The following is a 14259-nucleotide window of genomic DNA, read 5'->3' as shown; positions in this document are numbered from 1 at the left end:
GAGCAGTCCACACAAAAATACAGTAGGTAGCTCACGTTTTGTACGCTTCTATCAACTCTACAACAGAAGTCGACGAATGGCCACTATGTATGAGACAAATCATTCATATTATTAATGGCATTTGGGGAGTCTGAGATCTGAGTCCTTACTCTTGAGTAATTGAACTAAACATCCTAGTTCACCCTGACCAAAGATCTTTTAATCACCATTAGCAACATAGTTATATAAAAGTTATTACTTAATTATAATTTAATTTAACTAGTTGGCAGTGCACAGTGACTTTACACCTTCGGGGCTAAAATGGTCACATTTAGCAATTCCTCTCAATCAATTTCAGCAAATGAATTGTCAAACTGATGAATGTCAAATAAGTACGAACTAGATATGAATTGCAAGCAGTGTGACCATTTTGCGATTAAAAAAAAAATGAATCATATTATGATTCTGCAAAGCGACCATTATAGCCCCGCTGAACACAGTAATTAGTAGACCAAAAGTATTTTTTTAATATTACATTTTGCGCATTTTTAGCGACACAGTCAACGAACTGTTAAGTATGTAGAGACGAACCATTGCCCAGCGACCTTACACCTGAGCTGCTGAACCAAAAAATCTGGTTCATCATGATTAAAACATAACTTTAAGTTCATATTTTGCGCACGTTTCGCAGCATAGAAGTCACCGAACTGTTACAATGTAGAAACAAATCGTTCATTATTAATTAGCCTTTGGGAGTGCCCGGTGGCCTTACACCTGATCTATTGAACTCATACATATAGTGCCCAAGGGCTTTACACCTGAACACATCTAATTAACCATGACCAAAAGTATATTTTAACGTTTAGTTCATATTTTTCGCATATTTAGCAACATATCATTCATTATTAATTAAATAATGAGTAATTACCCTTTGGGAATGCCCAGTGGCCTCACACCTGACCTATTGAAGTAAAACATACCGTGTGTTAGTGTAAACACCGTTATCCTTGAAACCATCAAATGAGCCCGTCAAAATGAACAACATTTTCTATGAGAACAATGCTGGGAACTAAAAAAAATGCCGTTTTTATACCCATACGGATGCCCGGATCGGCAATTTGTATGGGTATGAAGACGGATTTTTTTGAGTTCCCAGTACTGTTCTCATAGAAAAAGTTGTTCATTTTGACGGGGTCATTTGATGGTTTCAAGGATAACGGTGTTTACACTAACATCTTGTATAGTACCCAGTGGACTTACACCTGTATTGAAACATCTGGTTCATCATGATAAAAACATCAGATATTTTCCCATCACACTCTGCGTAGCTAGAAGCGCTGGAAGAAATTTGTATTATAAAGCTTTTCTGTAGTCTTTCTATCTGTGTTTATTTTATGTCAAACATTTGTATGTACTATGAACTATCAGAGAAGTTGATTTATAGGCATATGGCGGACTTGCGATATTTGGTCGCAGATAGCTATCACGATTATTGAATTTACAAAACCCGACCAAATGACGTAGCTAATCACTTTATTTGTCAGTAAAAAAAGGCTTAAATAAAAATAAATGTAAAAAATATCTTTTAAGCGGACATAGCGCAATTCTCTAGCAACAAAGTCGTTGACCTGCTACTATGTAGAGTCCTATTTACAGAGAGATAATAAGCCAAGGCCGCGACCCGCGCGGCTTACACTCGCGGAAGCGGAAAGCGGACTTCCGACTTTACTTGCTAATAAAATACTATCATACTCGTATACTCACACAATTTTGTCGCTGTCTGATACGTACAAAGTTGAGTTGACAGGCAAGAACATTGTGTAACTGTAATGTCTGTATTGTTGTAATGTGTAGTGTGTACACATAGTACTTTTTTATAAAATTCTCGTGTCACAATGTTAGGCCGCGTACTCCTCCGAAACGGCTTTACACTCCTCCGAAACGGCTTTACTGATTTTAACCAAATTTTATATGCATATTCAGTGGGTCTGAGATTCGGCTACTGGGTGCTTATTATATTGATAAGTGCATTTGTTGAATAAATAATAGTAAATTATTACAACTCGAGACTCACGGCGACCATTGTTTGTGCGAGGGGATGGCGATGGACGTTGCCATGGTGACATACTTATTTAGTCACTTCAATAAAATAATACGGGCGAAATACTTTATATGGCAAAGAAACGTTTGCCGGGACAGCTAGTATCTTTATAAACATTTTTTTTGTTGATGACTATATCAATAAAAGTTTACAACTACCTTATAAAGATATTGCATATTTTAACACCTAAAATATCGGTATTTTGACACAGTAATAAACAGAATAAACAGGTTATGCATATTACTTAGTGCTCATAGCACGTGTCTGGACGGAGGGGGACTGACAGATTTGACGAATGATCGCGGTCAGCGAGTTGGTCAAATTGCATTGTTTATGATCTGACCTCTGACCGCGCTACTGTATGCTACTGCATTGTAAACAGTTTTTTTAAAGAGTTTGCAGTAAATGTGTTATATTACTTTTATTATTTTTAATTTTATGTTTTATTATAATCCCAAAAGTTTGTCTGTCTCTTTATCTGACTGTTACCTCTTCGCGCCCAAACCGTTGAACCGATTTTGCTAAAAAGAAGATACGGAAAGAAGAACGGATGAAATCAGTGTAAATTGATAACAAGCTTTCAAATAGATAAACCCCCTTTTTTGGGCACTGAACGGGCTGATGATCATGAACTATTGCTAAGAATATTCTCGAATCTTCTCTCTCGAAAATTCTCGATCGTGTCTGCTTTCAAACAAAAAACTATAACAAAATCAGTATGCACCAGTTTGGATTCTACTATGCCACGGATAGACCCACACACAGACAGACACGTCGAACTTATAACTCCCCTCTTTTTGGTCGGGGGTAAAAAAAAACAATTCTAGAAATGAACTTAATGAACTTATTGCAGTCTCCAGATTTGATCCTCCGTCCAATCCTTTTTGGTGGATACCATTCCTTAGGGCCTGATATACCGAGAAGAATGGTTAGACGGATCCCCCGGCCCATCACTCGGTATGCTTTAAATGGTCGTGCCGAGGGCACTGTCTCTCTAACCGGTAGGTTATCTGCTCTTTAGACAGGTCTCACAGGAAAGTTTCCCGTCTATGACCTATTTGACTTCGTTCAGTTTACGAGCCCATAACTCATAACCCCTGCAGCCGGCCATTTAGATGTATCCGTCGGTGACTGACCTGACTGATATCCGTTGGTTGAAGACTGCATAGACTATAGAGAAATAGATCTACCAATCAGAGACTTAAACGAGGCATTTGCATCCGTTGAAGACTGCATAGACTATAGAGAAATAGATCTACCAATCAGAGAATTAAACGAGGCATTTGCATCCGTTGTAGATGGTAGATACGTTTTCACCAACATCATCTTTTTTTAAAATTATTTATTCAGAGTAAATTAAAATTTAGGTGTCCCTTGAGAGGGCGATTAACCCCAAAAATCAGACATCGACCTTCTCTCTTCACACTCACGCCCGTCTTTCATATGCCAGGTGAAAAAGAACGACGCGGATTCACCGCTAAATTAGTTTTTTCTCAATAACTCGATAAATATACAACACGAGCTTTTGCCCGCGGCTTCGCTCGCGTTAAGAAGTAAACTTTCATCCCCTATTTGAACCCCTTGGGGTTGGAATTTATCAAAATCCTTTCTTAGCGGAAGCCTACGTCATAATATCTACCTGCATGCCAAATTTCAGCCCCATCCGTCCAGTGGTTTGGGCTGTGCGTTGATAGATCACTATGTCAAACAGTCAGTCACCTTTGAGTTTTATATACTTATATAGATACACATATTTAATACACATCCAGACCTGGGAAAATTGAAAACTTTTTGTTCTGTCGGCGGGATTCGAACCCGCGTTTGAGCTCACCGCCACCAAAACTCGCGCGAGAACCGTACATTTTTCCGGAATAAAAAGTATCATATGCCCTTGTCCAGAGAAATGAGCATACACGTCTGAGACCAACCTTGTGCTGGTTTTCTCATGATGTTTTCCTGCACAGTACGAGCGTCCGTAATATAATGTATATTCTAAAAAGTTGATTTCTAAGCAGATGGCGGATCTACATAATTTTGGTCACGTTACGTCAAACCCAGCCGACGACAGATCGCGAGTAGTATTGGATTGCCATAAGCCTCCCAAATGACGCAGGTCCGTCACCAGAAATCAGTTTCTTCGATAGTGCTTGAGATCAGAAAATGTCTAATTGGTTCATGCCTCTACCTGGGATCGAATTTGTACCCTCTGCGAGTGGTAATCAAAGGTCTACCCCACTAGGTCACGGACGCTCAGGCAAACATAGGCGTAGGAAATCCGAAGAAAATTGTTTATGCCACAAATATACGTATTTGTGGTATAGTATATTTGTACGTGGGAGAGCCATGCTTCGGCACAAATGGGCCGGCTCGACCGGAGAAATACCACGTCCTCACAGAAAACCGGCGTGAAACAGCGCTTGCGCTTTGTTTCGCCGAGTGAGTGAGTTTACCGGAGGCCCAATCCCCTACCCTATTCCCTTCCATACCCTCCCCTATTCCCTTCCCTTTCCTACCCTCTCATATTTCCCTATTCCCTATTAAAAGGCCGGCAACGCACCTGCAGCTCTTCTGATGCTGCGAGTGTCCATGGGCGACGGAAGTTGCTTTCCATCAGGTGACTCGTTTGCTCGTTTGCCCCCTTCTTTCATAAAAAAAAAGTGCGACCGATATTACGTGGTACTAAACTAAAAGGTGTACAAGTGCGACCGATATTACGTGGTACTAAACTAAAAGGCGTACAAGTGCGACCGATATTATGTGATATATGTTCGGGACGTTCGCCATTTCGTGCGGGTATTATGTGACTTATAAATACATTTGTCGCATGCCGACGACAAAAGCTAATGTTTGTGAAGGTTCCTGGCTAAGAAAAGTCTTTCCCATAATTATGCGTATCTATTTATAAGCGCACTAGCTGTCCCGGTGAACTTCGTGTCACTTTAAAACCTTCCCTGGACTTTTACGAAGATTTTAAGACTAAAATCAGCCCAATCCGTTCAGCCGTTTTCGAGTTTTAGCGTGACTAACACATTTGAAAATCCATTTTTATATATAAGACTAGCTGTCCCGGTGAACTTCGTGTCACTTTAAAACCTTCCCTGGGCTTCTACGAATATTTTAAGACTAAAATCAGCCCAATCCGTTCAGCCGTTTTCAAGTTTTAGCGCGACTAACACATTTGAAAATCCATTTTTATATATAAGATATAAGATAGATGAACTTTGACAATTAATAAATACTGGATGACCCGGTGAACTTCGTAATACATCCTTCATAATATAAACCTTCCCTGGACTTCCCCGAACATATCAACACTAGCCAAATCGGTTTCGAGTTTTAGCGAGTCTAACAAAATTTCAAATTCACTTTTATTTATATAGATGACATCTTAGGCACTGCTACTTTACTAATTACTGAAGAGTGCATATCGTTGTCTCGTCAACTGCGGTATTGTTGAGCGGGACGGGTGTATGTTATTATCCAATTGTTATGTAAGTGCTACGACGACCTAAAATCAAATCAAGCCAAGACGCAGCGGTCTGAGTGACAGCGGGCGCAGGAGCGAAGCGGACGCGGATTAGCGGGCGTAGATTTTATATTAAAGAAACACTAAATTCGCATGAGGCTGAATAAGTGTTGCGCTGATCGCACGTGCACCATTGGTGCTGACTACTCGAGATGTATGTAATTTTATGAAGCGTTTTTGAATAACGAGTTGCGTCTGCGCTGATATTTCATACATTTCCGTGTCAACGCCGACGGTCAGCGAGCTGTCAGCGCGACAGTTCTACCAGCTTAAACTTGTGAGGTTGACAAAGCGAGTTTAAAGGTGCCTCTTCACAATGGTCCATGCTGGCCCACTAAAAGCCATCGCCATTTTGTACACGGGGTAACGTGGTCTACAGTTCACGATGATCTGCAGTGGGCCATCTTGAACTGATGGTTTTACGTTGCGCTTTGATTCCTTGTTGACTAAAAAAGGTCGGATTTAGCATTGTTAGGTCTTATATTTGAACGCTTTATGCTTGAATCTAAAATGAGACGTACGCGTACCTTGGTCATGTTAAATATTATTATTTAACCTTCACGTAGGCTGAAGAGCAAGGATAATTTATTGTTTAGGTAATTTATTAAATTATCATGACAAGAATCATCAATTTACTATGACATTATATTAACCTTGTAATGTGTGAACTTTGTTGTTAATAATTCATTTTTTATACTGGCTATAAAAATTATTTGCTTAGCAGTTATATAAGATGCGAAGGCAAAAAAGGTGTTACACGTGTATTTGACTATTTTTTTTTTCACAGCACCTAGCGCCTAAATAACTTCGATTTTGATTAATAAAGTGTCAATAGACGATACGATATAATTATGATATAGTAAAAAGTACATAACTACAGGTCTACCAGAATCTGATGGCAATTTTTGACAGCAGATTTTCAAAAAATATCCTTGAACATTAGATAAATTTTTATATTTGCATGTTTAACACACAGAATCAGCCGCTATAAGAAAAAAAAAGATCAAAATGTTTTATTCCCGGTAGTGCTAGAGTCAATTTATTTTCCCACTTTTTGCCATCAGATTCTGGTAGACCTATAGTTGCTTGCCATCAAGTGACCCGTTTGCTCGTTTGACCCCTAATTTATAAAAAAAATTGTAGACGACAGATCAATTTAATATCTTCTCGAGTATCTAGATATATAAAACTCAAAGGTGACTGACTGATTGACATAGTGATCTATCAACGCACAGCCCAAACCACTGGACGGATCGGGCTGAAATTTGGCATGCAGGTAGATGTTATGTCGTAGGCATCCGCTAAGAAAGGATTTTGATCAATTCCACCTCCAAGGGGTTAAAATAGGAGATGAAAGTTTGTATATAATAATACTTTTTAACGCGAGCGAAGCCGCGGGCAAAAGCTCGTTAAATAATAAAAGTTCAGTGCCATTAAAATTGTAAAGGTACACTAAAAATGTAAAATTGTTTTGCCTCATTCCAAAAATTTTTTGTTATTAAAAGTCGCTCTCACTGGCACCACACGCACGGTAATATCAAATCGGTGCAGTGCTGGGAGAGTTTTCAAGGGTATAGTGATGAGCCCACGATAAGATAGTGAGGGGTACATCGATATAAATCATCACGCGTTTTTATCGATAAAAGGTTAGGAGTATTGTTTGGTTTATCATCATAATTCATATCATTTTGGTTACCAGTTGAGCTATTTTATCATAACATGGCGAGGAAGAAAGTTAGTTTAAAAGTTAACTTTGGGGCTGTTTTGGGGCCATTTTTAAATAAAATTAATATTTATGAATTATTTGCATGAATATATATGTTTATCGAACGAACTGTCACCAGTAGTATTTTCGGACCTATACGACCTGCAAACCTTCAAGAAAAGGCCTTCCCTCTTAAAGGGCCGGCAACGCACCTGAAGAGAGCTCTTCTGATGCTGCGAGTGTCCATGGGCGACGGTAGTTGCTTTCCATCAGGTGACCCGTTTGCTCGTTTGCCCCCTTATTTCAATAAAATATACAGAGATATTGAATGATGACTAAACTTCAATTTAATGTAGAGTTTGTCAAGTGTCTTACATCAAAATCTTCATTGAAGTTTACTACAATAAGTACATAGTTTTAATTCATAAGCGATTACCACCGACTGTAGAATAGTACATACTTATATGCATAGTATAAGTAGTAAGTACTTATAGTTTGTGCGTTATAAGATGATATGGTTGACAGTTTTCATGTTCCTTGCTACGGGTTTTTTTTAGAAAAAAACAAAAAAAAATCTAAATGTAATAAATTATATTCCATCTACAAAAACAAATGTTTCCTATAATTATAAATGAATAAAAATGAAATGTTGCTAAATGCTAACTTATTAATATAAAATTATAAATATTAACTGTGAAATAGGAGTGTAAAATTATTGTTACGAAAACATTTGAAAAATGTCAGATGCATGGAACGGAACTTATGTCAATAGAGATTGACTCTGTTGAATCGAAATCAAATCGATAAAAAGGGCGGCCATCTTAAATCGCCGGCACCACTGAAATGTCAGTACGAAATCGATAATTTCGATTGCAATTCCTTCACGAAGTGATTCGATATTTTTAAACTATCGATTAATTTTTGTTAGGTAACTTCCCTACTATTGTCAATTATAATGTGTCACACATATCATCATAAAACGCACAAACTATTGTAAACATTGTAATATAAAGTTGTAAACTACTCACTACTTTACTACATGTACTAACTTGTAGAAGAGTAGCACCAACATCCACAAAAAAATATCAAAGAAGTTTTCTCTTAAAAGTCCGGTTAAGTACATATTTTTACTAGACTTTGAAAAATTGCTAAAGTTATACGTTATCAATATTATACCAGGCCATCTAGCCAAGACTTTTTCGTTTTCGCTTCGTTATAGAATCGCCGATCAAAAATGTATGGAATTGACAAGCGTTCGTTAGACGTTGACTCTATCTAATGTCAATTCCATACATTTTGGTCGGCGATTGTCGGCGAACGTCTTGGCTAAATGGCTTGTTACTACGACTGTTTACTAGACCTTAATTGTCTCTGACTTTGAAAAATTACTAAAGTAATATTATGTTAAGAGGGCGACTAACCCCAAAAATCAAACATCGTCCTTCTCTCTTCACACTCACGTCCGTCTTTCATATGCCAGGTGAAAAAGGACGACGCGGATTCATCGCCAAATTAGTTTTTTCTCAAATTCGATAAATATTCAACGATTAAAAAATCTGCTAGGTCGATCTCTCAATGATAGAATTTTATACAATGTGTTAAAATATTAACTTAGTTCAATGCACGGTTATGGCAATAAATGAAAAATTCGTGAAAATTAGATGCATCTTTGTGATTTTGTTCTATCGAGAAAATTTTAAGATATCGTGTTTTTGCTCAGATCGAATTCTCGGAAATATAATGTAGTGTCTAATTTTAGAAAATGAAACAATTCGTGGCTTATTTTCAAATATAAAAATGAATTATAACATCGACACTTTAGGGTTAGTCGCCCCCTTAACAATATTATGCCTACATAAGCAATGTAAACGAATTAATGTTAACATAAATCATACTTATTATAATATTAACGAATAATTTATCATAACATCGACGTGTTAATATATTAACGGTGTATAATATATGCTTAACAACGGTGACTGATGATGATTACTTTAGGAGTTTTCACTTTTCACTGTCCAAACAGGTAAATATGCTGGACACATATTCTTTCCGATTAAAGAAACTTTGGAATCGCATTGCGACGCGAAAAGGGCGAATAATCGCATTTGACTATATAAAAATGAATCCATTTTCGCGTGGTCACGAACTCACGACATCACGCGTAAACGGCTGGACCGATTTTGCTGAAATTTGGCACAGAGATTCTATGAGTCCCGAAGACGAAACTTGTATACATTTTGTCCCGGAGAAATGTACGGTTACTGCACAATATACTTTTTGATTTGCGCGTAAACTATTCAATCGATCTTGATGAATTTTGGTATGGAGATACTTTGAGTCTCGGGAAAGAACATGGGATACTTGTTGTCTCGGAGAATGTACGGTTCCCGCACAATAAACTTTTATGATTTTCGCTTAAACTATTCAATTTATTTTGATAAAATGGGCGAAATACTTTATATGGCAAAACAACGTTTGCCGGGACAGCTAGTGATAAATAAATATTGTTTTTTTTGTACTTGATGACTTGTGAACTTCGTATCATTTCCAAATATAAACCTTCCTAATATAAATCTTATCTGGCCATTTAGCCGAAACTTTTTCGTTTTCGCTTCGTTATAGAATCGCCGATCAAAATGTATGGAATTGACATAAGACGAGTCGAACGTCAACGTCATATTAACGAACGCTTATGTCAATTGCATACATTTTCATCGGCGATTCTATAACGAAGCTAAAACAAAAAGATTTTGGCTCACCCCCCTGGACTTCCTATTTGAAGATTAAAATTAGCCAAATCGGTTCAGCCGTTCTCGAGTTTTAGTGAGACTAACTTTTGAAATTAATGTTTATTTTTTAACTACACAATTTGTGAAACCAAGCTGTCTAGCTAGGATTTTAAGGTACAGACTGAAAGCAAAGTATTAGTAGTGGTAATATCCAGCTACTGGACTATATCCAGTAGCCTCTGGATACGGAACTCCAATAATAGATGTCAACTTGACAGATGTACTTTTTTAAATTCGAATGTTGGTCAAATAAAGTCCTAATAATGTCAACGAACTGGCTTTAGTTCTGATCCGAACGCCCTTCAAGTCAGTGTGTACTTTCCAGTGTATTGGCATATGTGACACATTCTAAACACACTGACCGGTGTGAAAACATACGGTGGAAAAATTGCTCAGAAAACGCAGCGTTGAATAATGAAGTCCATTTTCAAGCCATATTATTAATTTAGTATAAAGTAACTAGATGTCCCGGTGACCTTCGTGTCACTTATAAACCTTGCCTGGACTTTCACGATCATTTTAAGACTAAAATTAGCCAAATCGGTCCAGCCGTTATCAAGTTATAGCGTTACTAACACAATTGAAAATCCATTTTTATATATACGTATAGATTATAGATATTCAAAAACATTACTTGGCTATCTTCTTAAAAATAATCTATTCTAAAGCTAATGAAAATAATAACAAGAATTGTGGCTTGTTTCGTGGTTTGTAATCTGTATGGGAAAGAGCCCCAGCGTCATGATTTTCCCCAAAACAAAGTAGAAAAAGTAACTCTTTTTTAACTCTCACAGTCAACTCAAGGGTCTATACATATTATATACACCATAAAGAAATATCACTTAGTTTTGTTACACCTTGTATGGATGTCCTGTACAAAAAACATCTGAAACTGATTAACGAAACTCTCGGATCCGTTCCCATTTCTCCCCCGTGTGTCCACATATTGTGAAACAATAAGCTTTTCAATGATCTAACTGCCGCTAACGTAACGTAAATTACAACATGCACCTGCACACCGTACGTTCATCATCATCAAGCCCCAACGTCGTCATGAAAAAAATATAATTGGCACAAAAACTTTAGAGACAAAAAAAGGATATGGATAAAAAGACTGTAAATAAAATAGCTTAAAAAATCTTATAAATAAAAAGCTTTTTAGGGTTCCATTCTCAAAGGGTAAAAACGGGACCCTATTACTAAGACTTCGTTTTCTGTCCGTCTGTCCGTCCGTCCGTCCGTCTGTGTGTCTCCAGGCTGTATCTCAAGAACCGCTAAAGCTAGACTTCTGAAATTTTCACAGATTGTGTAAGTATATCTTTTGCTGCTATAACAACAAATACTAAAAACGAAATAAAATTAATATCTAATCCCATACAACAAACGTGTTTTTCTTGCCTTTTTTTTCTCGTTATCAATAACGGCAACAGGTAAGCACTTGGGATTTTCACACCGGCCTTAATTATATGTGTTCTTTAATAATTAATAATAATATTAATAAAAAATAAAATGTAAAGGGGGCTCCCATACAAAAATCACATTTTTGGCCTATTTTTGCTCTATAACGGTACGGAACGCTTCGTGCGCGAGTCCGACTCGCACTTGGCCGATTTTTTTAAAATTTTTGTAACCAGAAAAGTACCCTAACATTTCCACAAGTCCTATTTTTAAGTTAAAAATCAATTTACAGTTTTACCTGAAATAAGAAATCAGACTATAAAAAAATATCTTTATTCACTTCCTGACTTAATCCATTATTTCCAGGATTCAGAGGAAGTCGCATATCTATAATGTTTAAAGCGAAGATAATTTGTTTTTAAAACGTTTAGGCCTAACACATGCGTTTTTAGGTCACTTTCATTAAATTATTTCTAAGTACTTAATAACAGTTTATAATTTTATAGTGTTACAAGTTGTTTTTACGAATAGGTATTTTTATAGTTTACAATTATTATTATCAGTGGCGTAATTAGCTTTGTGACCCTGTAAATCATATTTTGACGTTTTGTATGAGAAGGTTGTGTTTAAATATTTTACCTACGACGCAAAAAGAGAAATGTTATAAGTTTTCCTGTCTATGGCATCATGGCTCTCGAACGGGTACAGCTGTTTTAATTAAATTTTTTGTTGTCATGCTGTTTATTATTTGTTGGGATGAAGTGGGAAAATTAAAAAAAAACTTACATACTGTTTGTTAGGGTTCCGTAGCCAAATGGCAAATAAACGGAACCCTTATAGATTCGTCGTGTCTGTCTGTCCGTCCGTATGTCACAGCCACTTTTCTCCGAAACTATAAGAGCTATACTATTGAAACTTGGTAAGTAGATGTAGTTTGTGAAGCGCATTAAGACTTTGATACAAAAATGGAAAAGTTATTAAAAATTTTAGGGGTCCCCATAGACGTACAACTGAAACAATTTTTTTTTCATATAACCTTTGCGTGTGGGGTAGTATCTGTGGATAGGTCTTCAAAAATCATATTGACGTTTCTAACATAATTTTTTTCTAACCTGAATAGTTTGCGCGAGAGACTCTTTCAAAGTGGTAAAATGTGTGTGTCCCCCCTCCCCTCTAACCCCCCTCTAACTTCTAAAGTAGGGGCATGATAAGTCTAAAAATATATATGATGTTTTTTTATTACTATAAAAACAACCAATGAAAATTGGTTTGAACGAGATCTAACAAGTAGTTTTTTTTATACATCATAAATGGTAAACTATAATTTAACTTTCATTAAATCAACTGAATATAAAAATAATAAAAATCCTTTTAGTTTCATTACAAAATAAACCTTAGTGCTGCCGCGGAACCCTTTATGGGCGAGTCCAACTCGCACCTGACCGGTTTTTTTTGTACTAGCCAACCAACTTTTAATAAATAAATTAAATAGGGAAGCTGTACTTTTGTTCGGTCTAAACTCTTAGCTATTTAACGTTTTGGGAATACTCTCAACGAGTGTGAACTGTGAAGATGTTATTAGCGCGATGTTTTGTAAACGGTATTCCTTAACACGTTTCGGTCAGATACCGTTCAAGTTGATAACTTGTATGTTTGAACGTCGATTTTTTGACATACCTTATTAACTTTGGGGTTGTCCATTACACACGTAGAACTTTTTTTCCCCACTTCATTGCTGATATATTTAGAACAGAAAATATTTTTTTTATAACACTTGTTAAATATCGCCCGCTACTTAAGGCGCCAAAATTCGTTTATTGTGAGGGAACTGTACATTTTTCGGGATAAAGGTATCGTTTTTTTTTTGAATGAAATAAGGGGGCAAACGAGCAAACGGGTCACCTGATAGAAAGCAACTTCCGTCGCCCATGGACACTCACAGCATCAGAAGAGCTGCACGTGCGTTGCCGGCCTTTTAAGAGGGAATAGGGTAATAGGGGAGGGTAGGGATGGGAAGGGAAGGGAATAGGGGAGGGTAGCGAAGGGAATAGGGTAGGGGATTGGGCCTCCGGTAAACTCACTCACTCGGCGAAACACAGCGCAAGCGCTGTTTCACGCCGGTTATCTGTGAGAACGTGGTATTTCTCCGGTCGAGCCGGCCCATTCGTGCCGAAGCATGGCTCTCCCACGTATAAATATATCGTAATTCCTATGTCTTTTCCCGAGTTTAAAGCATCTCCATACCAAATAACAAAATCGTTTCAGCGGTTTGGGCGTGAAGAGGAGACGGCTGTACCGATTTAGATGACATTCTTTAGACTATGAGACCCTAGAAAGGACATGGAATAGTTAATCTCGAAAATCGTTTTTAACGACTACTTTGGCTAGGGCAGCGGTTCCTGTTCGACAAACGGGTTTCGCTATTACCAGCCGAATTATATCGCGACTTACGGCCGTTCCCAATATTTGATCTATCTCTGGTTTTGCCTTACTAGAGATAGGAATAACTCACATTAGACATTAGAGACATATATTTTATGTCAATTATGAGCTATTCCTATCTCTAGTAGGGCAAAACCAAAGATAGATCAAATATTGGGAATGGCCGTTAGTTTTCTTTCCACCGATATGACCTTAAAATCTGAAATCTATTTAACATTCTGGGTTAAAAGACCATAAACAAAAAGTGGACACGGCTAATCAAAGAGGTAATATTATGTTGTTAAACTCAGTCGGCGTTAAGTCGTCATTGTGGACG

The 14259-nt window shown here is 37.2% G+C and overlaps 1 protein-coding gene across 2 annotated transcripts in view; it reads left to right on the top strand.

The window, feature by feature from the left end:
* Window positions 1-14259, top strand: part of LOC121736009 (fibroblast growth factor 10) — a 178538-nt gene that overhangs the window by 22392 nt on the left and 141887 nt on the right. The window lies entirely within an intron of this gene.

Source organism: Aricia agestis, chromosome 18 (genome assembly GCF_905147365.1).
Source record: "Aricia agestis chromosome 18, ilAriAges1.1, whole genome shotgun sequence".
NCBI classification, from domain to species: domain Eukaryota; kingdom Metazoa; phylum Arthropoda; class Insecta; order Lepidoptera; family Lycaenidae; genus Aricia; species Aricia agestis.
This window is presented reverse-complemented; position numbering and strand designations above follow the sequence as displayed.